General features: G+C 45.3%; 1 long non-coding RNA gene across 1 annotated transcript in view; it reads left to right on the top strand.

Annotated features, from left to right (window-relative positions):
* LOC110139686 (uncharacterized) overlaps window positions 1–7,613 on the top strand; it is a 40,494-nt gene extending 32,881 nt beyond the window's left edge. The window contains exons 5-6 of the long non-coding RNA XR_011490013.1: window positions 6,139–6,228; window positions 6,845–7,613. This is a non-coding gene — a long non-coding RNA (uncharacterized lncRNA). The remainder of the gene's footprint in view (window positions 1–6,138; window positions 6,229–6,844) is intronic.
* Window positions 7,614–26,489: the final 18,876 nt, after the last annotated feature.

Below are 26,489 nucleotides of genomic sequence, written 5' to 3'. Positions count from 1 at the left end.
AGGTTAGCAGTGCTTCAGGCAGCTTTTAATTATCCAGCCGAGCAGGTAAAAGCACTTTATTCTTCTCCCCCCCCCCCACCCCTTACTTAGCAATTAATGGAGGAGCTCAGTGGCACTTACTGTACCTTTTTTGTTTTCTAATGGATGATGCTGCACGGAACAGGGAGGCCTTCCTGTACCCTTGCTCCTACCAGCTGGGAGTGTTGCGGAAGGTATGGCTGTATCTCAGGCCTCTGGTTTGTGCCATGTAAGTGCTTCTGCTGCTGGCTGAAAGTTTATCTAATTAAAAAAAATCAAGTTAACTAGAGTTGTCCTTGTTCAGTCCCTCAGTCGTGTCTGACTCTTTGCGACCCCATGGACTACATCATGCCAGGCTCCCTTGTCCTTCTCCGTCTCCTGGAGCTTGCTCAAACTCATGTCCATTGAGTCGGCGATGCCATCCAACCATCTCATCTTCTGTCATCCCCTTCTCCTCCCGCCTTCAATCTTTCTCAGCATCAGGGTCTTTTCCAATGAGTCAGCTCTTTGTGTCAGGTGGCCAAAGTATTGGAGCTTCAGCTTCAGCATCAGGCCTTTCAATGAATATTCAGGGTTAATTTCCTTTAGGATTGACTGGTTTGATCTCTCAAGAGTCTTCTCCAGCACCACAGCTTGAAAGCATCAATTTCTCGGCACTCAGCCTTTCTTTGTTGTCCAACTCTCACATCTGGACATGACTCCTGGAAAAACTACAGCTGTGACTATATGGACCTTTGTTGTTGTTACCAGTTCCTTGTCTTGCTGTCTTTTGCCTTTGCATCTGTGCCCAGAGAACACCCCCCTTCCACCAAATACTTTGATAGCTCAGTTGGCTTAGCTTTATGGAAGACATTTTCCTGGTTCTATAACGGGGCCATCTTTCTTCTTCCCATGATAACAGCAGACTTGACCTTGTTCTCCTTCCTTGACAGACAGGGAAACTGAGGCCCAATTCAAAGCAACAGAAGTTATCTCTCTCTTTAAAGCAGTGTTTCTCAACTAGAGGTAGTTGTGCTTTCAGGGGATCTTGATGACACCTGGAAAAACTTTTGTCATCATAACTGGGTGATGGGGGGACACAGTGCTACCAGCATCTGGTGGGTGCAGGCTAGAGATGTCACTAAACTTCCTATAACTCAAGAGACTGTCTCCCAAGACACAGAATTATTTAAAGTGTTAAAGTGTGGAGGTTGAGAAAACTCTGATGCAAGGATATCATTCTTAGGAGGAGCTGGTGATTTTTAAAATTGATGTCACACTACTATTCATGGTAACATCTGCTACTTGTTGAATATTTACTGAGTACAGTTCTAAGTTATCACACTCATCGACTCAGTTCTCAAAACAACCCTGAGTGACAAGAATTATTACTCTAACTCAAAATGAGGAAACTGAAACTAGGAGGTACTAAAATTTGCCAAAGGTCTCCTGGCAGAGGACATTCCTGTGGCTCAATAGGTAAAGAATCTGCCTGCAGTGCAGGAGATCTGGGTTGGGAAGATCCCCTGGGGAAGCAAATGGCAATGCACTCCAGTATTCTTGCCCGGAAAATCCCTTGGACAGAGGAGCCTGGTGGGCTACAGTCTATGAGGTCGAAAGAGTCGGACAGCTTAGTAATTAAACCACCACCACACTGGGCTCCCCTGGTGGCTCAGGTGGTAAAGAATCTGCCTACAATGTGGGAGACCTGGGTTTGACCCCTGCATTGGGAAGATCCCCTGGAGAAGGGAAAGGCTACCCACTCCAATATTCTGGCCTGGAAAATTCCATGGACTGTATGGTCAATGGGGTCACAAAGAGTCAGACACAGCTGAGTGACTTTCACTTTCACCCCAGCAGAGTGAGTGATGGGGCCCATGTCAGTTCAGCCCTGGGCTTCTCCTGCACCCCCTTCTCTGCACGGCTCCCTGCAGCCCCGCTGGACAGGAAACCGTCTTGCCTGGATAGCACCGAGCACAGAACAAGGAACCGCTTACTCTTTAGATGGGCAGAAGCCTCGGGTTCCAGAGTTGCCAAAGAAAAGTAATCTCCAAAATCCTGCCCTTTGTGACAACATGAATGAGTCTTCAGGGCATTATGCAAGGTGAAATAAGTCAGAGAAGGACAAATATTGTATGATCTCACTTATACATGGAATCTAAGAAAACAAACTTGTAGAGATAGAGAAGAGAATGGTAGTTGCCAGGGGCAGGGGTAGAGGTGGGCGGAATGGGTAGAAGTTGTCAAAAGGCGTGTGTGTGTGTGTGTGTGTGTGTGTGTGTGTAGAGTAGCTTCAGTCGTGTCCAAACTCTTTGCGACCCTATGGACTGTAATTTGTCAGGCTCCTTTGTCCATGCAATGCTTCAGGCAAGAATACTGGACGGGGATGCCATGCCTTCCTCCAGGGGATCTTCCTGACCCAGGAATCGAATCTGTGTGTCCTGGTTTTCCTGAATCGGCAGGCAGATTCTTTACTGGTAGCGCCACCTGGGAAGCAGATTGTACAGACTTCTAGTTATAAAATAAAAAATATCCTAGGGATGTAATGTACAGCATGGTTATTATAGTTAATAATCTCTATTGTATATTGGAAAGTTGCTAAGAGAATAGATCTTAAGAGTTCTCACCATAAGGAAAAAAATTGTAACCATATGGGGTGATGCATGTTAACTGAACTTACTGTGGTGATCACTTTGCAATATATACGTACATCAAATCATTATGTTGTACAGCTTAGGATAAAATAATGTGATACATCAACTATGTCTTCAATAAAACTGAAAAAAATAACCTTGCTTCCTTCTTGATCTCTCCAGGGTTAAATTCAAGATTCAAGGAGTCCAATGGCTTCAAAAATTTCTATTCATTGACATAGATCTTTCTTCCCTCTTATACCTATGGAACAATCTCTGACATGCACACACACCATTCATTCATTTATTCATACACTCAACTCAAAAATATTTGTCAAGGGTTGAAGATACAAAGGGGAGAGAAATATATATAGTCTCTATTCCCGAGTTACTAATAGTCTATTGGGTCAGAAAAGCCTAAAAAAATAATCATTCTATTACAGTGTGCTTAGTTTAATGATGGAGATGTGACCAGGCTATTAGAGAGGTACGGAAAAGGGGCCCCTAGTCAGCTTCTAGGGGCCTGGGAGTCATGCATGTCTCTCAGGAGATGGTAACTGTGTGGAGTCTGAAAGGCTGAGATGGAATTGGTCAAATGGAGAGATAAAGAAGGAATCATGTGAAAATACAGTCTCAGAGGCCCAGGCTTCATGGTGAAAGAGCATCTGGAGAAAGTGAAGTAGTCCTGTGTTATTGAAAGGCAAAGCACACAGCGGGGGGCAAGAAGGTAGAGGCGTAGGCTGAAGCCTGAAAGGGGAGCTTATAAATGCTAGGAGACACTGGTGAGGGGGGTGGGTTTTAATGTTCAGGTTATAACCCTTAGGGAAAGCTGTGCTTAAATTCTCGTGGAAGACAGACTCGAGGGACACGAGGCTGGAGCCAGGGAGCTGGGCCGTGATGCTGTTGCAGGAGTCCAGGTCAAGAGCTTAAACTGTTTTGGAGTTAAAGTCAGCAGACGTAGGTATTTAGATCTAAGAGCTAAAGGAAAAGGATATGTTATGTTGGGACTGGTTGCATGAATTATTACCTGGCACACATCGGGTAGATCTCTCTGTCCAGTGAACCATTGGACAAAAATGAACTTGTAGGGAGAGAGATGGGAGGGAGATACAGATTTTGGAATCATCAGCAGAGAAGTGGGATTTGCAACAATGGGGCACAGTTGAGTGAATTGGCCCAGTGTCCTCTTCAGTCCAATGGTCTGTGACCAAAGCACTGGGCTGATGTAAAACAAGGCAGTGGGAGGCCACCCATGGAGATGACAGGAGGGCATTCAGAGAACTCAGTGAAAGTTGGCAAGCTGAACAAACAGCACCCCAATAAAGCAAGTACACGTGGCAATGTAGCTTGCTATGCTCTGGATGATCAACGTACAGGATCAGTGGGAAGCTGCCATTCGCCCTCCTAATGTGAAGGGAATGGCTGTTCGTTGCAACACAAGGTCAACTGTTTGCCAACTTTACAGTGCTCATGGCTTAGACTTGAGCTACTCTTAATCGGAATATTTACTGTGGGGCTGTGAACCATGGGAAGCTCTATCTGGCATCTACAGTCCTGTCCCAGGATGGAAATTTGTTGGATTTTCCACATCATCCTTCTTTCTACAATGTCCTGGTCCTTCCTAAATGGCAGAATGTGGTGTTCACAGTCACATGCTCAAGCATGATTGTGATCATGTAAACACATACATCCCCACATCCCCACTAACATACGCACAAGCTTTGAGTTAGAAAAACATGCCCTTCCCTATTAACACCTGGCACCTGGTATAATATAAACCCAGCCTTAGTAATTATTCAAGGCCTTTTCAGCAGCTTTCTTCTGACCAGTGTTGATGGCTGGTGCCAGTCACCATAACGAGGTGTGAATTAACGCAACAGCATTCATGCCGCACAGCCTCCTGGGCTTGTGTTTGAAACACAGGGCTGTGTTTTAGAGCCTTGGATAAAGTTCATTAATAGGTGCGAGCACAGTTCTCAAAGGGCAGTTCTGCCATATTTCCAGTCACTGTTCAGAATTCTCATTAGCCAATTACCCTGCTCCTGTCTTTCCAGCTCCTGCAGTAATGTGTATTTTAAAGCCTCTGATAAGACACAGCATGTTTTAAATATACCTTAATGTATTGGAAATGCACGAGCCCCCTTCGGGTTTATATATCTTAACCACAGCCAATTTTGTAAAGTTATAAATAAATGTTACAGGCATCGGCTGCAGTAGTAGAATCAGCTGGGGATATTTAAAAGCCAGTCTAAAGTCTAACTTACCTCTAATCTGAGGTATAAAGCATGGTGAGCAGAGCAGGTAGGAATATGCAGATGATTTCCTGGTAATAAAATCGAGAACCTTGACATATGAAGTGAGATTGAGTGGGAATAGGCTTGGTGGGGGCAGCAGCTTGGTTGAACTATCAAGCATTTATGCATTGTGGGGATAAAAATGAAGAGAACCACGGTTCTGACTGGTTTATAAACATGACAGAAGGATTGAGGTGAATGGTCCTGCAGGAGGACAAAATGTTATGGGGGACAAATTGGGAGGATTCAGATGACTCTCTGAAGAGGTAGCAATTGAGGTGGACTTTGAAAAATGGGTCAGATTTCATAGGCAGAGACTGGAAAAAAGTGGTGGGAGATAGGGACACATAGGACGTATCAGTGCAGGGTAGACAGTTCAGTTGGGTGGGAGGAAGCATCAGGTGCATGCAGCGGAGCAATGGAAAATAAGTCTGAAAGGGTGGGTTGGGATCAAATTGTATAAGGCCTTGAACTTCTTGAAAGAAGTTGTGGATGAATTCACTAGGAAATGGAGAGATAATTCAAAGCTTTTAATCAGAGGAAGAATAAGGTAAGAGTTACATTTCAGGGGAACTAAGTTGGCAGCAGAGTTTACAAAGGACAAAAATGGAGTCATCCTGGAATTGAGAAGACCAGTTGGGGAGCCTTTGAAATAAAACACGAAAGAGAGAAGGAAGGTCTGAATTAGGGGTTCTACCAGTGGGACTGCAGAGAAAAAAGCACCTCTGAGAGATATTAGGAGGGAAGATAAACGTGCAGGACCACAGGCTTCTGATTGGATGTGATGCATGAATACTGAGGGCCGCTAACGCAGGCGGAGCATCAAAGATGGCGCCCACGTTGTTAGCCCTGGTAACTGGTACCATGAGCTAAGCCTTGAACAGACTAGAAGTAACACTGCCACAAAGATAGACTGACCTGAGAGTGGGCCATGGGGGTGGAGGATGAATGAAATGTTCCAGTCTTGAAAGACCTACAACTTCTGCAAGGACCTGAGTCTACAGATAGGTGCTTGTGAGACTGGAGAGCAGATAAGACCAATAAGGGGCAGAGGGTGAAGCAAAATGAGAAGGCTAAGAAGAGATGCCATTTATTCAGGAGGTGCCCTGCCTTTCTGCCTAACTGTAGCTCCTATAAATGGTGAGTTCTTGACCAGCACTGGGAATATCTAGTCATTTTCAAGATCTGACTTTGCCATTGTTATTCCTCTGTAGGACAAGAGAAGACAGGAAACAAGGGAGCCAGAGTCCACAGAGAGGTCAAGACAGACTCCAGAATGGAAGCTGCAGTTTGTCCAGGAGATGGTGAGTGGGGAAGCAATGGAAGAGGGAAGGGATGAAGCAATATTGCTCTCTGAGAATTCCTTCTGTGGGGCCCTAGGAATCAGCCTGAAGATATTCCCCACCCCCAGGGGAGAAGAGAGGTATATTAGTAGACACGGCTGCTATGTGAAAGAAGATTCTTGAAGATGATGGTTAGCCAGAGAAGTAGACCATTAAGAGGGGGGTGTGAGTGTGTGTGCATATACATGCATTTATGTATGCACTTATGTACATGCATATACATATACTTGCATATACACAGATATATGCACATATATACATATATATGTATTTATATCTACACATCTCTATCTCTCCATCTATTTATGTATCTATCAACCTGCATGTCTAAGTGATTTGTTACAAGAGTAGGACCTTACACAATTGTGGGAACTGCTTAGTCTCTGTAAGGCTGCTAAATTTCATCTGATGCTGGAGCCTCATGTCCACAGGAAGGCAGTCATGAAGGGAAAGAAAGTGAAAGTAGCTTGGTCATGTCCGACTCTTTGCAACCCCAAGGACTTAAGCTTCCAGGCTCCTCATTCCATGGAATTCTCCAGGCAAGAATACTGGAGTGGGTTGTCATTTCTTTCTCCAGGGGCTCTTCCGGACCCAAGAATCAAACCTGTGTCTCCTGCATTGCACGTGGACTCTTTACCATCTGAGGCACCAGGGAAGCTATGAAGGGAAGAAAGACATAACATGGGGAAAGAAGGACAAATCGAACTTCCAAGAAAAGCTGGAATCTGCAAGGATGGACCAGCTGGAATCTGTGCCTATTCTCACCACCTTCAGGCATGAAGAAACAGGGAACCCACAACCAAGGTGGTTACTCTCACTATGGGGTAAAAAGTTACCAGACCCAGTCGCTGGAGGGGCTGAGGGAGGGCCCAGAGGAAGGTGCCTGGCATCAAAGAGAAGTGAGAGCCGATAAGTGAGTGAACCCAAAGATCTCCTGTCCCAGCTTCTGAATGTCAAAACTGCCATGGCTGTGGCTCCATGTCCGCCCACCAAAGCTTTAAGGAAAATCTCTCTCGTGGCTTGTCTAACTAGAAACATACAGAGAGGAGTTCTGGGAAATGAGGCTCATTTGATCTAGCTGATCTGACACGTGCAGAGCCACCATGGCCAAGGGGATAAGGGGAGAATCTGAGAGATGAGTAGACTAGTCTTCTGTCTTCTCTAGTCGTCAGGATCCAACTCGCCAGTTTGGATCTGGAGTTTGACTCAAAGCTTCCTAAGTCAAGGTTTACATCCCATCTTCCTAGTTCTCTTCCACAACATGTAAGGACAGGCTCGTGAGTACTGTTAAGTCTCCAGGGACTGTACTATTTTATATGCATATATATTTTCTTTGGCAATAAGGAGTTCATGATCTGAGCCACAGTCAGCTCCCGGTCTTGTTTTTGCTGGCTGTATAGAGCTTCTCCATCTTTGGCTGCAAAGAATATAATCAATCTGATTTCGGTGTCGACCATCTGGTGATGTCCATGTGTAGAGTCTTCTCTTATGTTGTTGGAAGAGGGTGTTTGCTATGAGCAGTGTGTTCTCTTGGCAAAACTCTATTAGCCTTTGCCCTGCTTCATTCTGTACTCCAAGGCCAAATGTGCCTGTTACTCCAGGTGTTTCTTGACTTCCTATTTTGCATTCCATTCCCCTATAATGAAAAGGACATCTTTTTTGGATGTTATTTCTGAAAGGTCTTGTAGGTCTTCATAGAACCGTTCAACTTCAGCTTCTTCAGCATTACTGGTTGGGGCATAGGCTTGGAGTACTGTGATATTGAATGGTTTGCCTTGGAAACGAACAGAGATCATTCTGTCATTTTTGAGATCACATCCAAGTACTGCATTTCAGACTCTTTTGTTTACCATGATGGCTACTCCATTTCTTCTAAGGGATTCCTGCCCACAGTAGTAGATATAACGGTCATCTGAGTTAAATTCACCCATTCCAGTCCATTTTAGTTCGCTGGTTCCTAGAATGTCGACATTCACTCTTGCCATCTCCTGTTTGACCACTTCCAATTTGCCTTGATTCATGAACCTAACATTCCAGGTTCCCACTCAATATTGCTCTTTACGGCATCGGACCTTGCTTCTATCACCAGTCCCATCCACAACTGGGTGTTGTTTTTGCTTTGGCTCCATCCCTTCATCCTTTCTGGAGTTATTTCTCCACTGATCTCCAGTAGCATATTGGGCACCTACCGACCTGGGGAGTTCCTCTTTCAGTATCCTATCATTTTGCCTTTTCATACTGTTCATGGGGTTCTCAAGGCAAGAATACTGAAGTGGTTTGCCATTCCCTTCTCCAGTGGACCACATTCTGTCAGACCTCTCCACCATGACCCGTCCGTTTTGGGTGGCCCCACATGGCATGGCTTAGCTTCATTGAGTTAGACAAGACTGTGGTCCCGTGATCAGATTGGCTAGTTTCTGTGATTATGGTTTTAGTGTGTCTGCCCTCTGATGCCCTCTCGCAACACCTACCGTCTTACTTGGGTTTTTCTTACCTTGGATGTGGGGTATTTCTTCATGGCTGCTCCAGCAAAGCACAGCCGCTGCTCCTTACCTTGGATGAGGGTTATTTCCTCATGGCCACCCCTCCTGACCCTGAACATGGAGTAGCTCCTCTCGGCCCTCCTGCGCCCATGCAGCCGCCGCTCCTTGGACGTGGGGTAGCTTCTCTTGGCCTTAAGTCCTTCAGACTTAAATTGGAGAAAGTAGGGAAAACCACTCGACCATTCAGGTATGACCTAAATAAAATCCCTTATGACTATACAGTGGAAGTGAGAAATAGATTTAAGGGACTAGATCTGATAAACAGAGAGCCTGATGAACTATGGATGGAGGTTCATGACATTGTACAGGAGACAGGGATCAAGACCATCCCCATGGAAAACAATGCAAAAAGGCAAAATGGTTGTCTGAGGAGGCCTTACAAATAGCTATGAAAAGAAGAGAAGCAAAAAGCAAAGGATAAAGGAAAGATATTCCCATTTGAATGCAGAGTTCCAAAAATAGCAAAGAGAGATAGGAAAACCTTCCTCAGCAATCAATGCAAAGAAAAAGAGGAAAACAACAGAATGGGAAAGACTAGAGATCTCTTCAAGAAAATTGGAGATACCAAGGGAACATTTCATGCAAAGATGGGCTCAATAAAGGACAAAAATGGTATGGACCTAACAGAAGCAGAAGATATTAAGAAGAGGTGGCAAGAATACACGGAAGAACTGTACAAAACAGATCTTCATGTCCCAGATAATCACGATGGTGTGATCACTCACCTAGAGCCAGACATCCTGGAATGGGAAGTCAAGCAGGCCTTAGAAAGCATCACTATGAACAAAGCTAGTGGAGGTGATGGAATTCCAGTTGAGCTATTTCAAATCCTGAAAGATGACACTGTGAAAGTGCTGCACTCAATATGCCAGCAAATTTGGAAAACTCAGCAGTGGCCACAGGACTGGAAAAGGTCTGTTTTCATTCCAATCCCAAAAAAAGGCAATGCCAAAGAATGCTCAAACTACTGCATAATTGCACTCATCTCACACACTAGTAAAGTAATGCTCAAAATTCTCCAAGCCAGGCTTCATCAGTACGTGAACTATGAACTTCCTGATGTTCAAACTAGTTTTAGAAAAGGCAGAGGAACCAGAGATCAAATTGCCAACATCCGCTGGATCATCGCAAAAGCAAGAGAGTTCCAGAAAAACATCTATTTCTGCTTTATTGACTATGCCAAAGCCTCTGACTGTGTGGATCACAATAAACTGTGGAAAATTCTGAAAAAGATGGGAATACCAAACCACCTGACCTGCCTCTTGAGAAACCTGTATGCAGGTCAGGAAGCAACAGTTAGAACTGGACATGGAACAATAGACTGGTTCCAAATAGGAAAAGGAGTATGTCAAGGCTGTATATTGTCACTCTGCTTATTTAACTTATATGCAGAGTACATCATGAGAAATTCTGGGCTGGAGGAAGCAGAAGCTGGAATCAAGATGGCCGGGAGAAATATCAATAACCTCAGATATGCAGATGACACCACCCTTATGGCAGAAAGTGAAGGGGAACTAAAAAGCCTCTTGATGAAAGTGAAAGAGGAGAGTGAAAAAGATGGCTTAAAGCTCAACATTCAGAAAACTAAGATCATGGCATCTGGTCCCATCACTTCATGGGAAATAGAGAGGTAAACAGTGGAAACCATGTCAGACTTTATTTTTCTGGGCTCCAAAATCAGCGCAGATGGTGACTGCAGCCATGAAATTAAAAGACGCTTACTCCTTGGGAGGATAGTCATGACCAACCTAGATAGCATATTAAAAAGAAGAAACATTACTTTGCCAACAAAGGTCCGTCTGGTCAAGGCTATGGTTTTTCCAGTGGTCATGTATGGATGTGAGAGTTGGACTGTAAAGAAAGCTGAGTGCCGAAGAATTGATGCTTTTGAACTGTGGTGTTGGAGAAGACTCTTGAGAGTCCCTTGGACTGCAAGGAGATCCAACCATTCCATCCTAAAGGAGATTGGTCCTGAGTATTTGTTGGAAGGACTGATGCTGAAGCTGAAACTCCAATACTGTGGCCACCTCCTGCACAGAGTTGACTCATTGGAAAAGACCCTGATGCTGGGAGGGATTGGGGGCAGGAGGAGAAGGGGACGACAGAGGATGAGATGACTGGATGGCATCACCGACTCGATGGACATGAGTTTGAGTAAACTCCAGGAGTTGGTGATGGACAGGGAGGCCTGGCGTGCTGTGATTCATGGGGTCACAAAGAGTCGGAAACAACTGAGTGACTGAGCTGAACTGAACTGACATTTTCTTTGCGCATGTTCTCAGTCGCTCAGTTGTGTCCATTTCTTTGCAACCCCGTGGCTTGTAGCCCTCCAATATCCTACATCCATAGAATTTTCCAGGCAAGAATAATGGAGTGGATTGCCATTTCCTATTTCAGGGGATCTTCCTGACCCAGGGATTGAACCCACATCTCTTCCATCTCCTGTATTGATGGGTAGATTCTTTACCACCATGACACCTGGGAAGCCCTGTATTTTCTTTACTATTCAGCATAACGTTAAATAGAGAGTAGTATTACTCCCATTTTACAGGTGGGGAAACCAAGACTTTGGGTGGTCAAGTAAAGGGTTAAGGACCACACAGCTAGAAAGCTGATAGAGTCTGTATTGCAACCTCAGTTAATCTGACTCCAGGGTTTCTGGTTTTAACACTACAAAATCTAAAGCATCCCAAGTTTCCAACAGAATTTCTGATGGTAGGATTTCAATAAATTGTAATTAAATGTAATGGGTGGGTTTATGGATGAGTGATGGGCAAATGAAGGGATGAGTGGACAAGTGGTGGGTGGATGGATAGATGGTAGAACTAAGGTATCTGGGAGAAATGGAGATTGCAGGAGAGAGACAGGCTCAGGGGAGAATTTGTGTGGCATTTACAAAAGCTCGTCTTTCTTCAGGTAGGGGAGAGAACCAGAGGAAAAGCCAGACAACTGCTGAGCCCAGCTTTCCTTTTGCCACCGAATTAATCCATAGACTATTCCATGAAAAACTATGCTTCCAGTGGGTCATCATTCGTATTGAATATTATTTACCAGGGCCCATGTAAGTGGTGAACCACGGATCAAAGGCCTGATTCCAAATCTGCCTTCATAAGCAACTTGCTGTGAACTCGAGCATCTAATTCTGCCTCTGTTCCAAGTGTTAATGGTGCTTGCCAGGCCATTTTGCTGGGTTCTGTTTTTGACTCTGCGTCCTGAGACTTGACCTGAGGAAAATTAACCCATCTTTTTATTTCTCAGTTACTTCAGAATGACAAGCCATTAATGTAGGAGCTGTACCCCTTAAAAGTAGGAGTAGACCCTGGGCCCATCTAGATTGCTTCCAGAAATGTGTCCAGTCTGTAGGACAGGTCTCACCAGAGCCCTTCCTTGGCACCAGCCTCTCCCAGCTGGGGAAGTGATGCCTTCACTTGGGAGCTCATTGCAGAGAGGGTTAGTCTTCCCTCTTTTAGAAGCTTCCTGTGTATGGGAAGTGAACAGCTCCCATCCACATCCTCCCTCCTCCTTGGCAGGCTGCTGTCTCCTGCCATTGTGAGGTCCCAGGAGCCTGTGACATTATCTGCTGTCTCCCAGGAGAGACTCCGGACTACAGTTGTGAGCCCTGAGATTGATGAACGTGCAGGGAGGGCTCCTGTGCCAGACACGGGGGCCACTGAGCTACGATGATGGGCTGTGCTGGACCGGTGTTGCAGGGCGGGGTTAGCCAGGGCCTGGACTGGGGGGATTTTTCCCAGGGTCTGAGCACCCTGGGAGAGAAGCCCAGCACAGGGAGACCCGGTAGCTATCCTTAGGAGTGAGGAGCTGTCATTGGTATGTCTGCATTCTTCAGCAGTGTGGACTCCAGAGTCTTAGAAATTCCCCTGGCAGCTGAACATCCCACTGGCCACAATTAACCTGCTCAAGACTAGGTCAGCAACTTTGCAGGGAATGTTTGCTGATGGCATTCTACTGGGTGTACTGGTACTACTGACTCTGGTCTCCAGAAAGCCTGGCATGTCTCTAGTGGCAGAAGAAAGCTAGGAGCAAATTCTGCCAGCATCACCGTATCCTTAGGCTGAATGTGACATTTAGAGGTCACCTGGTCCAGCCATTTGCCTGCAGGCATACCTGGACATAAACCAGCCGAGACAGATGAGAATCTGTTCTCTCTCCCTGCCTTCAAAAACCTTCACACACAGAAGGACATTTCATGTATAGCCTTAGTATCTAATATTCCTCAACCCTGAGACAGTTGTTTCTGAGCACTCATCTGTATTCCACTTGCTCCCAAATGGTTCTCTCTTTGATTTATATCTCGATAGAGATGGAAGGAGGAACCCTTTGCATGTTGTATGCAGTAGGCGTTGGAGCTTGCTCATGCAGACATCTCCAGAATTCACTGTGCTGCTTCTAACTCTGCGTTCAGTGACATCACTTTGGTAGCTTGAAATCAGCCATGGTGGACTCCTCAGATGACTCAGTGGGAAAGAATCTGCCTGCCAATGCAGGAGATGCAGGATACACAGGTTTGACCCCTGGGTCGGGAAGATCTCCTGGGAAGGAAATGGCAGCCCACTCCAGTATTCTTGCCTGGGAAATCCCATGGATTTCACAAAAGAGTCAGCCATGATTTTGTGACTAAACAACAATCAGCCGTGGTAAGAGTATTTACACCATGGAAATGGGCAAACACCACAGATTGGGGCTTTCTTTCCTCCCAGGAACAAATAGCTGCTTACTATTTCCCAGCACACAACTAGTTGTGGAGATCGGTACTCCCCGGAACTTGGGCATCAGTGCTTCTCCGTACTCTTCACCGTGGTGCTATCAGGTAACCGCTTCAGTGCTTTCAGGTGAAGCCCACTCTCAGCAGGACTATAATTTCGCAGCGAGCAGAGGCCGGGGCTTGCAGTCACCCCCTGCCCAGGACGTTTTCTACAGCAGCTGCGTGTCTACTGTATGCCAGAGGAATGAAGGACACATATCAAATCATCAGGCTGAATGACTCTGGTTTTCATCGTCTTAGTCCTAATGCGATCCCACGGTTGGAGGCAGATTTGCCAAGCAGGGGATATGTTTATCTCAGTTGACTTCAGAGTTGTGCAATTCCATTCAAGCAGGATTTGAGAGACACCTTCTCCGTGTTCACCGGGTTCTAGGCTCAGGAGGAGGGCGTGTCTGTGAGCTGCTGCAGCCCATCACTTCTATGCTCAAATAAATTACAATTTGATTTGTAAGTTATGCATACCAGCAGAGAGTGAGGGATCGATATTAATATTCTGGAAGACTTGTGCTTGGGGGATTTTTAGTGGTCATAAAGCATGGTGGTAAGAGTATGGGGCACTGGGGTCAGATTGCCTGTGTTCCGACTTCAGATCACCATTTAGTGGCTGTGCAACCCTGGAAGAGGTGCCTGCCATTCTGCAGCCTACCCCACCCCAACGCAGATTCCTCATCCTAAGAGTACAATGAAATCTAGCTCACACAGTCATTATCAGTCAGTGAATTAATGCTTATAAAGCACATAGTACATGGCCTGCGATATAGCAAGTGTGAAATATACGGCCGTTGACATTTTAACGGCCTCTTTTTAAAAAAGTGAATAAACTGAGGCCCAGAAGTGGAAAAATGACTGTTCACTAGTGGCAGAACTGGGGTTAGCAGCAATAACTGATTTAATCAGTATAGGAAGGTACATCCTTCAGTGACAAACCCCCAAATCTCAATGGCTTGGCATGAGAAATGTTGTTGATTGTTTATGCAAAGTCAGATGGGGACCCGGGGACTCTGCTGCATTCTGGGGCTGCATCTTCTGTTGCTCTTGGTCTCCAAGGCTACCCCAGGTAGAGCTGGGGGAGGTGTGCCAGCTCCTACTGCCTTGGCCAGTCCATTGGTGAGAACCGGTTACATAGCCCCATCCAAGAGTGGCAGGGATCGTCAGCTGGCATGGGTCAGTTGGTGAGCACAGTGCCTGGCATACCCATGAGACAAAAGCCAACACATAGTGGGAACCTGGTGAAGTGCTTAATTGCAGGACAGGTACTATGTGTGATAGTGATTAAGTGTCTACTGAGGGGTAGAGACAAGTGTTGTCAGAGATTAGAGAAGGGCAGATAAGAAAGGACGAAAGGGCAAAACAATGCTTGTTGAGGGGGTAATACTATCTCAGGACTTGGGGCAAGAGCAAGTCCGAGAACGATGCATGGATCAGGAGTTGTAGAGGGGAGGGAGGCCCCGTGAAATCAGCATGGACAAATGGGGGAGCCTTTCTGCAATGGTGATTGTGATTCCCAGCCTTGGTCCCAGCGGTCACGGTGCAGGCAGAGGAGGACATCACTGTGAACAATGACAGTTCCCCAAAGCTCAGGCTCCTGCCCCTACTCTGGCACTCATCTGGGGAAACTTCCAGGGAGCTCAGCTTCCTTCATGAAAGTGAAAGTGAAAGTCACTCAGTCATGTCCAACTCTGCAACTCCATGGACTATACAGTCCACAGAATTCTCTAGGCCAGAATACTAGAGTGGGTAGTCTTTCCCTTCTCCAGGGGATCTTCCCAACCCAGGGATTGAACCCAGGTCTCCCACATTGCAGGGGGATTCTTTACCAGCTGAGTCACAGGGAAGCTCAAGAATACTGGAGTGGGGAGCCTGTCCCTTCACCAGTGGATCTTCCCAACCCAGGAATTGAACCAGGATCTCCTGCATTGCAGGCAGATTATTTACCAACTGAGCTATAAGGGAAGCTTCCTTCATAGACCCTGAAGTAAGTGCTCTCTGGTGAAGCTCAGTGTGGTGGGAAGAGGGCTGGACATGGCATCAACAAATGCACATCCCACATTTTTCTGTTCCCACTTTGGCCCCTGACTGCTGTGTGACTCTGGTCAGCCTCTCCACCTCTCTGAGTTGTGGTCCCCATTGGTGAAAAGAGGAGTTCCTGCTGGCCTTTTACAGATCTGATTTTCTGGGGCTCTCAGCCTCCCATAGCCATCACTGATATGATATTTTGGTGGTAAAAATTTTTGGAGGGCCAATCTGGAACTCTCCTCTGGGAGGAGGTTCAGAGGAGGCGAAGATTTGACCAGGAGATTCAGAGGAGGTGATGATTTGACCAGAAATACAGCAATTTAGACGGTGAACAAGATGGAACATGGCATATGCAAATCTTTGGTGAGGGGCCAAGCTTACATCAGAAAAGACTCGGGATAAGGAGACAGCTCTGGAAGCTGGGCCCGGCCTCATAAATCTCAGCACTGACATATCAATCAGTCAGTTCAATCAGTTGCAACATTTTTTTTCTTTTGGAAATAAATAAAGATGAAGGCAAGAGATACCACCCAAAGAGGAAACCCCGGAGCAGCTTGCAGAGTCTTACTGCCACTGAATCCTGGAGCTGGGCTCTGATGAATGGAGCAGGCTGCATTTGATAAATCATGTCCCTCAATCCAGCGGGTTTAGGCTCTTGTTTCCTAAATGGGAACTTAATGCTGTTCACTCATTCATAGGTAGGAGGCTGCATCAGAAAGTTAATATATAAAGCTGTTATTTACAAGGGTCTCCATGTTTGCTTTTTAAAAAATAAACTTATAAATCACTCGCATCTCAGATAGAAACTTTTCTCGTATAAATTGTCTCCCTTTTCCTATAAATCTCACATTTACAATCCTTCCTGATCAATCAGACCTCACATGTCTAGGGAGGGAGAGCTGGAAATAAAGAAGGGGGACTGTGACTGGGAGGCCAGGAGGGGTGGTGTAGAGGGGCTGGAGGCACAGGGCTGATTTGTTCCTGGGTTTGCCTTGGAGTCTTTTTATTTATTTATTTTATAGTCTATCTGGCTCTGGGAGTCCACTGATTAAAAAAAAAAATTCAAGTCAATAAAATATGCAACAGGAGATGGATTCTGGGCTGGTTTATTAGGCAGTTTCCTGCAGAGCTCCCAGGGTGGGGAACACGCCATCTCCACACCCCACCCGGTTCTTATCCCACATTAACCCTTGGGGTGCTGCCAGCCGACCTCACGGGGCACAGGAGCCTCCAGCACCCCCAGGTCCCTGCTGTAGTCCCCACCGGCTCCTCCTTCCCACACCAGAGGTGTCCACAGACTTCCCCACCGCTGCAGCGTCACCACCAGTCCCATCCCTTCCTGCCTCTATTCCTTTAGGAAGCCACCTCCTCCAAGAAGTCCTCTCTAACTAACATCACATATAAGGATTTATATTAGGTCAGCGAAAATGTGCGTTCAGGTTTTTCTGTGACAGCCTTGGGGAACCCGAATGAACTTTTGGGCCAAGGAATATTAGCAAATGGCAACAGTGAAAAACCAAGCAGGTACTCTATCAGGGGATGAGCTAATAAAGGAGTGGCTTGTGTTCTTAGGAGTAACTTCCTGCTCATATGTAGACAGACTGGGTCTTTGTGGACGAGGAGGGACCTGGGACACTGATGTTTCTCCTGGGATGGGCTCCCCTGGGGCTCCTCTGGTCTCTTTCCTCTCTCTCAGGTGCCAGACTCTCCAAGGTCCTCATTGTTCAAAAGGGCTTTTATCTACTTCTGCCCCACCAGCCCCTGCGCCATCCACCTCTCTAAGCCACCAGCCCTGAGGAGTTCACGCTTTTTCTGTCTGTCCTGGCTGACTTTTTCAAGAGGGAATTTGTTTCAAAGAATGTCTTCATTGAGGAATTGAAGTGGTATCATTTTAAGTAGGGGGGTGCCTCACTTAACGCACTCAATAGATTTCTGAAATGTAAGTAAAATTGAAAAAAAAAAATCCTTTTAAAAGCCCAGAGATGTTCTACTTAAAGCAATCTTATGATAAATCCTTTCACGAAGAGATGCTCTAGTCCAGAGCAGCAGATTTGCAGTTCTGTCTTTCTGCTGGACACGTCGTCCACCTGCCTAACAACAATACTAACAGTACTGGCAGCTGGGCTGTTTGTTGTGCGTCAGGCACATGCATGGGTGGGTGTGCCTGCGTGCAATTTTCCCACCACAAGCTTGTGTATAAATCCTCTATTATCCCTACTTAACAGATACAGGGGGCTTTTCTGGTGCCTCAGTGGTAAAGACTCTTCCTACCAGTGCAGGAGACATGGGTTTGCCCTCTGAGTTCAAAACACCCCCTGGATAAGGAAATGGCAACCCATTACAGTATTCTTGCCTGGATAAACCCACGGACAGAGGAGACTGGCAAGCTGCAGTCCATGGGGTCACAGAGTCAGACACGACTTGGTGTATAAGCAACAACAACAACAGGTAAAGAGACTGAGACAAAGAGAAATTCGCACGGGTCACAAGTGATGAATTAAGATGAAGTCTGACAGCTCAAAGTCAAGGTGCATAAAATCAGATGTGTCCTATCCCACCTTAGTCTATGTAAACCTGCCTTTTTCTTACCTGTTTGTCTAGCACAGTTCTCCCACTTGTGGGCAGGGCTAAACCTTAGAGCATGTTTCTTCTCACTTCTTCTCCTGCCTTGCCCAGTCAGTTGTCAAGTCTGTTGATGTGAGCACAATCCCACTCTTGTCACTTCCACGTTCTTTGTCCCTCCTCTCCTTCCTGCAAGGACCTCTCTTGTTTTCTTCTGCAGTAGCTTACCAACAGCAGCCCTACCCAGTCTCCTTGTGCTGTGCCCGCCCTGCCCACTGTTTGCAGAGTGACCTTCCTAAACCATCAAGTCTCCCGTGCCGTGTTCCCCCTTCAAAACCCTTCAGGATCCCCTGCCACAGGTAAAGCCCTGCCTTCTTGCTCTGGCCTGCAGGGTGCTCCAGTCTGTCCTCCATGTCCACCCCGCCTCCCCCAGGCAATCCTCACCCTACATACTCCCACCACACTCTGCTTCCACCATTCTTTTTGCTTTAAGTAGTGGCAACCATGCTCTCCCTGTCTCCCATTGTTAACATTGTCCCTGGACTTCCAGAGAATTCTCTAGTTCTCTGGAAGACCCATCACTTTCTGCCCAGAATATAAACTTGATCCATGTTTTGTCTCTGTTAGCTCCCTGGGGGCTGAGATCTGACTTATCCAATTCAACCGATGCCTTGTGCAGTGTGCACGATAGGTCCTGGGATACTGAGGTGTGTAAGATTGTGACTTGGCTCTGAAGGAGGAAGCATTTTGTGGGGAAGAGAGACCAAAAAGGCACAATTACAATCCAGCATGCTGGAGCAGAGCCAGAGGTCTTCACATGGAGTTGCAGGAAGCACAGGAAGGGAGGCTGTGGTGGCCTCGGTCCTTTGTATCCTGTGCGTGCATGCTAAGTCACTTCAGCCATGCCCCATTCTTTGCAACGCCATGGACTGTAGCCCAGCAAGCTCCTATGTCCATGAGATTCTCCAGAAAAGAATACTGGGGTGGGTTGCCAAGCCTTCCTCCAGGGGATCTTCCTGACCCAGGGATCAAACCTCCGCCTCCTACTGCTCCGGCTTTGCAGGCAGATTCTTTACCACTGAGCCACCGGGTAAGCCCCTTTGTATCTTGTAATACAAAGCAAAGTGCCCTGCCTTTATTGGGGCTGCAGGAAATGTTTATTTAATTGAATAAGTCCTCAGTGACTCTTTTGTTAAAAGTGATTTCTAAATATTTGGTTGAATTAACTGAACTGGGGTGTATATATATCAGGTGCTCCTGCATTCTATTGTGAGCTAATGAGTGATTGTTGGTATATTGTTCTGGAAATCTTCTCAAGACTGCTAGGTGTGTTCCATATGTACCTTATGAAGCCCTCAAGGATTTCTCTGTTCCACTTCTTTATTCTCCAGAGAGCAGCGAGTGACAGACTAAAATCCCACCCATATTCTTATATCCGAGTAAGGGGGCCAACTTTTACCCTAGAGCAAGCGGGCGTGCTAAGTCACTTCAGTTGTGTGCAGCCTTTTGTGGCCCCATGCGCTGTAGCCCACCAGGCTCTTCTGTTCATGGAATTCTCCAGGCAGGACTTTTGGAGTGGGTTGCCATGCCCTCAACCAGGGGATTTTCCCAACCCAGGGGTCAAACCTGCATCTCTTCTGTCTCCTGCATTGGCAGGCAGGTCTTTACCACCAGCCTTTACCCTAGACTCTCATGGGCCACCTTGGCCTTATTTTCTACTTTGGAAAATAGAAGAATGTAGAGATAATTAAATCTTACTCTTTAATACCTTTCAAAAGCCAAGATGTAGATGATGATATTGTTTATTCATTGGTGACCTTGGGTAGGTCCATTCAAGCTTTCTGAACCCAGTCTCTTTATCTATAAAATAATACCTACCCTCAAGGGTTTGTGTGAGAAGTAGGTGAAACAGTGAGTGTTATTTGCCTGCTACAGTTCCTAGAATATGGTATAAATTTAACAGATAATAGGTTTTATGGCAGAAATACTGTTATTGAGTATAACCATGGACAGAGGAGTCTGGCGAGCTTTGGTCCATAGAGTTGCAGAGAGTTAGACACGACTGAAGTGACTGAGCACGCAAGCACATAGCAATCACTGGGCTAGGTGGGCAGTGATAATTAAGACAGATTTATTTTTTGCTCTCAAAACAATCACAGTCTAGTATAGGAGAACTAAAGATAAATGTGATTTGAGTGCAATGTATGGGGGAGGGAGCCCAGGGAGCACCCAGAAGGCCATCCTGTAGGAAGTGGCAGTTATACTGAGCTGGAGAGTTCAGTTCAGTTCAGTCAGTCTTGTCCGACTCTTTGCGACCCCATGAACCGCAGCACACCAGGCCTCTCTGTCCATCACCAACTCCCAGAGTCCACCCAAACCCATGTCCATTGAGTCAGTGATGCCATCCAATCATCTCATCCTCTGTCATCCCCTTCTCCTTCTGCCCTCAATCTTTCCCAGTATCAGGGGCTTTTCCAATGAGTCAGCTCTTTGTATCAGGTGACCAAAGTATTGGGGTTGCAGCTTCAAAATCAGTCCTACCATAGAACACCCAGGACTGATCTCCTTTAGGATGGACTGGTTGGATCTCCTTGCAGTCCGAGGGACTCTCAAGAGTCTTCTCCGACACCACAGTTCAAAAGCATCAATTCTTTGGTGCTCAGCTTTCTTTACAGTCCAACTCTCACATCCATACATGACCACTGGAAAAACCATAGCCTTGACTAGATGGACCTTTGTGGACAAAGTAATGTCTCTGCTTTTTAATACGCTATCTAGGTTGGTCATAACTTTCCTTCCAAGGAGGAAGCGTCTTTTAATTTCATGGCTGCAATCACCATCCGCAGTGATTTTGGAGCCCAGAAAAATAAAGTAGCCCTACTGTTTCCCCATCTATTTCCCATGAAGTGATGGGACCGGATGCCATAATCTTAGTTTTCTGAATGTTGAGCTTTAAGTTGGAGAGTGACTGTAAGTTAACCAGTGAAGATGGGAGGGAGGGATCTGCAGGAAGTGTTCCAGACAAAAGCAGTGGCAGTTTTCCAGCAAGTTTTAGTGTTCTTGTAGCAGGAAAGACTTAAGCTAAACTTTTGACCAGGCAGAAAAATAATGGAATGGCAAAGGGAAGTTAAGACATTTCTCCCTTTAGGACTCTCAACCAAAGGGATGAGTAGGTTAAGCATGGCACTGCTTTGATGTGGTAGGAGTGGTTGGGTGGGAAAAGGGTGGAACATGAATACATAATTCAGTAGTTTTCAAACTATTTTAAAAAATTCATCATAACTATCTCTTCAGATGAAAACTTTCACAGAAAAAGAAAACGCAAAGTAGTGCTTCTCTGGACAGAAGACAGCACTGCTTCCAAGCTCTTGCAGTGGGGCTCCCTTGAGGCCTCCTCTTATACTACAGTGGCATTTGGGACACTTCTAATGGATCTCCTGGATTTCTAAAACCAGAGTCTGAAAAGCCTTATTTGAAAGACAAAGTGTTGGTTGGCCAGAGAGTGAAATGATGTTCTCCAAGTCCAAGAACCAATTCTGGCATGAAAGCCAGTGATACTCTGGCCACTGCATAGTTCTCTACTAATGTGCCTGTGTGCCAAGTCGCTTCAGTCATGTCAGAATTTTTGTGATGCCTGTGGACTGTAGGCTGCCAGGCTCCTCTGTCCATGGGATTCTCAAGGTAAGAATACTGGAGTGGGTTACCATGCCCTCCTCCAGGGGATCTTCCCCACCCAGGAACTGAACCCACACCTCCTTCATCTCTTGCATTGGGAGGTGGGTTCTTTACACTAGGGCCACCTGGGAAGCCCCCTCTACTACACAAAACTTCATAAAGTGTTTTCCATCCACCACAATATTGTCTATACCTTTCTAAGATGCTCCAGGAGCATCAGTCTTCTTGTTGCTATAGTTCAGTAATTTTTGTTCAGTTCAGTTCAGTTGCTCAGTCGTGTCTGACTCTTTTTGACCCCATGGACTGCAGCATGCCAGGCTTCCCTGTCCATCAACCCCTGGAGCTTGCTCAAACTCATGTACATCAAGTTGGTGATGCCATTCAACAATTTCATCCTCTGTTGTCCCCTTCTCCTCCTGCCTTCGATCTTTCCCATCATCAGGGTCTTTTCCAACGAGTCAGTTCTTCCTATCAGGTGGCCGTTGGAGCTTCAACTTCAGCATCAGTCCTTCCAATGAACACCCAGGACTGATCTCCTTTAGGATGGACTGGTTAGATCTCCTTGCATTCCAAGGGACTCTCAAGAGTCTTGTCCAACACCACAGTTCAAAAGCAGCAATTCTTTGATGCTCAGCTTTCTTGATGGTCTGACTTTCACATCCATACATGACCACTGGAAAAATAATAGCTTTGCCTTGAGCACCTCATGAACAGAACAGTATGAAAAAACAATTTTTGCTCAGGGTCTGTTTTTACCCCAACAGGAGAGACAAGTAGATTGTTCAGGGATGTTTCCTGAAGCTCAAATCTCCTGGGAATGGACCAACAACAGCAAGAGCTCCCTTCTTCTAATAGGAGGGATTGGGTTTTAACTCAATTTCCTATGGGACTGGAGTCCCCATTCTCCCAGGAGCCCAAATCCACCTTTTCACCAAGTTCCCAGGTGCTAACAGCCGGCACTCTTAGATAACTCCCTACATAGCTGGCATTTACACGCAGGCTGCCTGGCACCTGGGTCGGCCTGTTTATCCTGTCACCGTGCTGCTCTGCTTGTACCGTAAGTAGCATCCTTTCCTTAGAGCATGACTCTGTAGTCTGATCCATGGTGCCTTGACCCATGGGAACCGCAGGCCTTCTTTTGCTGGCTTTGACTTGTAAGTTTTTCCAAAAAAAGTTGATCCTTCACCTCTATGATGTGATATTATAATGTTTACCTTCTCCCACCCTGACCTCACATCCCATTTCATTTTCTAGCCTTTCCAGTTGGCATTTCCAGTAGAGACTGGGGGTGAGGATGTGGGGAGATGCAATCAGGAGGTTCTCCATTGGAAAAGTCTTCAGAGTCAGACAGACCTCTCTGTCTCCCTCTTTCTTTGGCCTTGTCCATCTTTGGAAACACCATTTGCCTTCTAAGAGGTCTCCTCCAGATCTGCGCCCCCTCCCCTTTGTTTGGATCAACACCATAGTTTATTTGTAAACATATTGTATGTGTCAGTAATAAAATTAACAATGCTTTATACATTTCCTAGTATAATATTAACATCATACCAGAAACAAATTCCACCGTACTAGTTACAGCTTTGGTATTTTAAAATCTTTAAAAACAAATGGTATTTGAAACACTGAACATAAAAGAGAAATACAAATGGTAGAGAAAACTGGAAACAACTAAAAGAAATTGATATTTCCCCCAAAACAAATAAAATCATCTGATTACATATTTTATTTTTTAATTTTTAAAAAAGATTTAATATGAATAATTTCTTTTTTTTTTCACTTTTTCCTTATTGACATACGGCACTTTTACAGCATAATGATTTAACTTAAGTATATCACAAAATGATTATCACAATAAGTTTAGTAAATACCCCTCTTCTCATACAGATACAAAAATTAAGAAAAAGTTTTTTCTAGTGATTAGAACTCAGGATTTTCTCTCTTAACAATTTTCATATATAACATAGAGCAGTGTTAATTTTATTAATCATGTTGTACATCTTACCTCTGGTATTTACTCTTATAACTGGAATTTGTACCTTTTGACCATCTTCATGATTACATATTTTAAAAGCAGAAAAGCAATCAAGGAAACCAGAGGATTATATACTTTTTGACAACATAAAGTTACATTTCTTTAGACCAATGTGAGGGGTGAAATTGTACCATATTACATTCTATGTCCGTTTTTATATTTTTTGTTTCTCAAGTTTGTCAGTGGTTTAAACTACGTTAAGGGCCAAAAGGGGCTTCCCAGATGGCACTAGTGGTAAAGAACCTGACTGACAATACAGGAGACATAAGAGATGTGGGTTTGATCCCTGGGTTGGGAAGATCCCCTAGAGGAGGGCTTGGCAACCCACCTCAGTATTCTTGCCCGGTGAATCCCGTGGACTGAGGAGCCTGGAAGTCTATGGTCCACGCAGTTGCAAAGAAGCAGACACGACTGAAGAGGCTTACCTTGTACACCAAGGGCAGAAAAGAGGGGAGGTCAGACGCTTTTCTGAGTGATGCCTTCAAATAACCAGACTCTCAGGAGAAAGGTGTCCAGGATGGAGGGCTGGAAGAAGTCTCTTGCTGACTTACCCATCACTCCTACAGTACCCCTCCTCACTTATGACACTTCTCACACTGGACATAGTTGTTGGCTGCTTACAGCTTCAGAATCATACATAGTTTCTGAAAAAGCTGGGTCGGCACTTGTTTCATCCGTCGCTGTACAACAGACAAAAGATGGTCCTAAGTCACTTTTACTGGGCTTTTTGTCAAATGTCACTCTTTCCAGAAGGCCATATCTGACTACCCATTAAAAAGAAAAGGTACAATCTGTTCGCAGGAGGTATATTAAGTTAATCTTAAAATGCACTCCAATATACAGTAGGTACAGACCAACACTTTGATTCCATTTATACAAGGTACCTATAATAGTCAGATTCATAAAGTCAGAAAGTACCCTGATAGACACCAGAGGCCAAGTGGGGGATGGAGTATTGGGGAGAGGAGATGGGGAGTTAATATTTTATGGGGACAGATTCTCAGTGAAGGAAGGTGGAAAATTTGGGAACTGGATGATGTTAAGAGTTGCACAACAATGTATTTAGTGTTACTGAACTGTAGAGTTAAACATGGTTAAAATAGTATGTTTATATTATGTGATTTTCACCACAATAAAAAAAACATTAAAAAAATCAGTACCCCATTCCATCCCCTGCTGACTAAACTTATTTTTCTCTAAAGCACTTATCCACTAGTGTGCTATATATTTTACTTGTTGATTTTGTCTTCTTGTTACTAGAATGCAGGCTTTCAGATGGCAGGAATTTTTGTCTGTTTTCTTTTCTGTCCTACCCTTGATGCCCAGAACCATGCCTGGCACATAGCACATAGGAGTCTGTTGATCAAGTGCATGGATTCTTCTGAGAATTAGAGTCACTTCAGGTCTCTTTTCTGTCTCTTTTTTTTGTTTGTTTGTTTTATTTTTTCTTGGGTTTAGGGAACTATATGCACAAGACTTGCCATGGAAGACCAGAGCCAGCCTGTTTATTCTTCTTCACTTCGGTTTCCTTTCATTTCTCACTAAAACACCCAAATAGGCTTTATGTTTAAGAAGTGCCTTCCCTCCCAGCATCATTTAGTGGAGAAAAATATTTATTTGGGTTTGAGGTTGGCAATACATCAAAATCCAATAATCGTACCCTAGCGCAATTTCACTGAAGGGTGTGAGATCCATAATGTAATAACATGTAATCTGCACATCAGGATCACAAAGGCGAATGTATAATTTCATTTTATTTATTTCTTAAAATGTGACAATCCCACATGTTGCTTGAAATGATGGAAGTTGGGACAAACAGCAATGTGGGAGATTTATGAGCTGTGTCAACTTGGTCTTAGGGATTCCTCCCTGGTCCGTGCTTGGAAGATAGGACTGAACAATTTCCCCTTTTACTGCAGCATATCTCGTCTGCATTTGGGAGAAAGACCCCCGACCTGTAAACATATTAGCAGGCCTGTCTGTTTATGAGCGTGTAAATTTCTCACAGTGTGCGCCTCCTAGGTCTTGGGGGTCTGTTTATCGGTGTGAGCTGTTCGGAGCCTCGGGTGTACAGCCTGTGTAGGAGAAATCTTCATTGTGGTTAGGACTTGTGCAAAGTGGAGAGAGGGAGATGGTCTGGAAATTTTAAAAGGCAGCAGACTTTTTCCCCCTGAGCACGAGGCAGGAACCTGCTCAGATGAAATAACACAAAACAAATTCAAAGGCCTGAGAGCTGTGGTCCCAGGTTCAGGGTTGGACAGATTGGCTCTACCAAAGCCGTCTGAGAAGGTCTTCACCCCCCAGGGGAGACGTCATCTGCCTCTCCCCACTCTCCTCCTTCATTCCTTCCCCCAAGGATGCGGCTCCATCTTCTCACTGTTCTAAGCTTCCTGTCCCTCGCTGAGTGACTTTATGTTAAAGGTGGCAATAACCGTTGTTCATCGGAAGGCTGATATTTGGCAGAAATGTAACACTGTCTCATTAAACACTCCGCAAGGCAGGTGTGCAGTCTCAGATTTGTCTAGGAGGAATCTATGACTGTAAGAGTTTAAATGACTAAGAAAGCAAGTGTTAAAGCTAGGATTTGAGTCTAGGACAGTGTCGTTGGCTT

This window comes from Odocoileus virginianus, chromosome 10 (genome assembly GCF_023699985.2).
Source record: "Odocoileus virginianus isolate 20LAN1187 ecotype Illinois chromosome 10, Ovbor_1.2, whole genome shotgun sequence".
Classification (NCBI taxonomy): domain Eukaryota; kingdom Metazoa; phylum Chordata; class Mammalia; order Artiodactyla; family Cervidae; genus Odocoileus; species Odocoileus virginianus.
The sequence above is the reverse complement of the archived record's forward strand: the minus strand, read 5'-3'. Positions and strand labels throughout refer to the sequence as shown.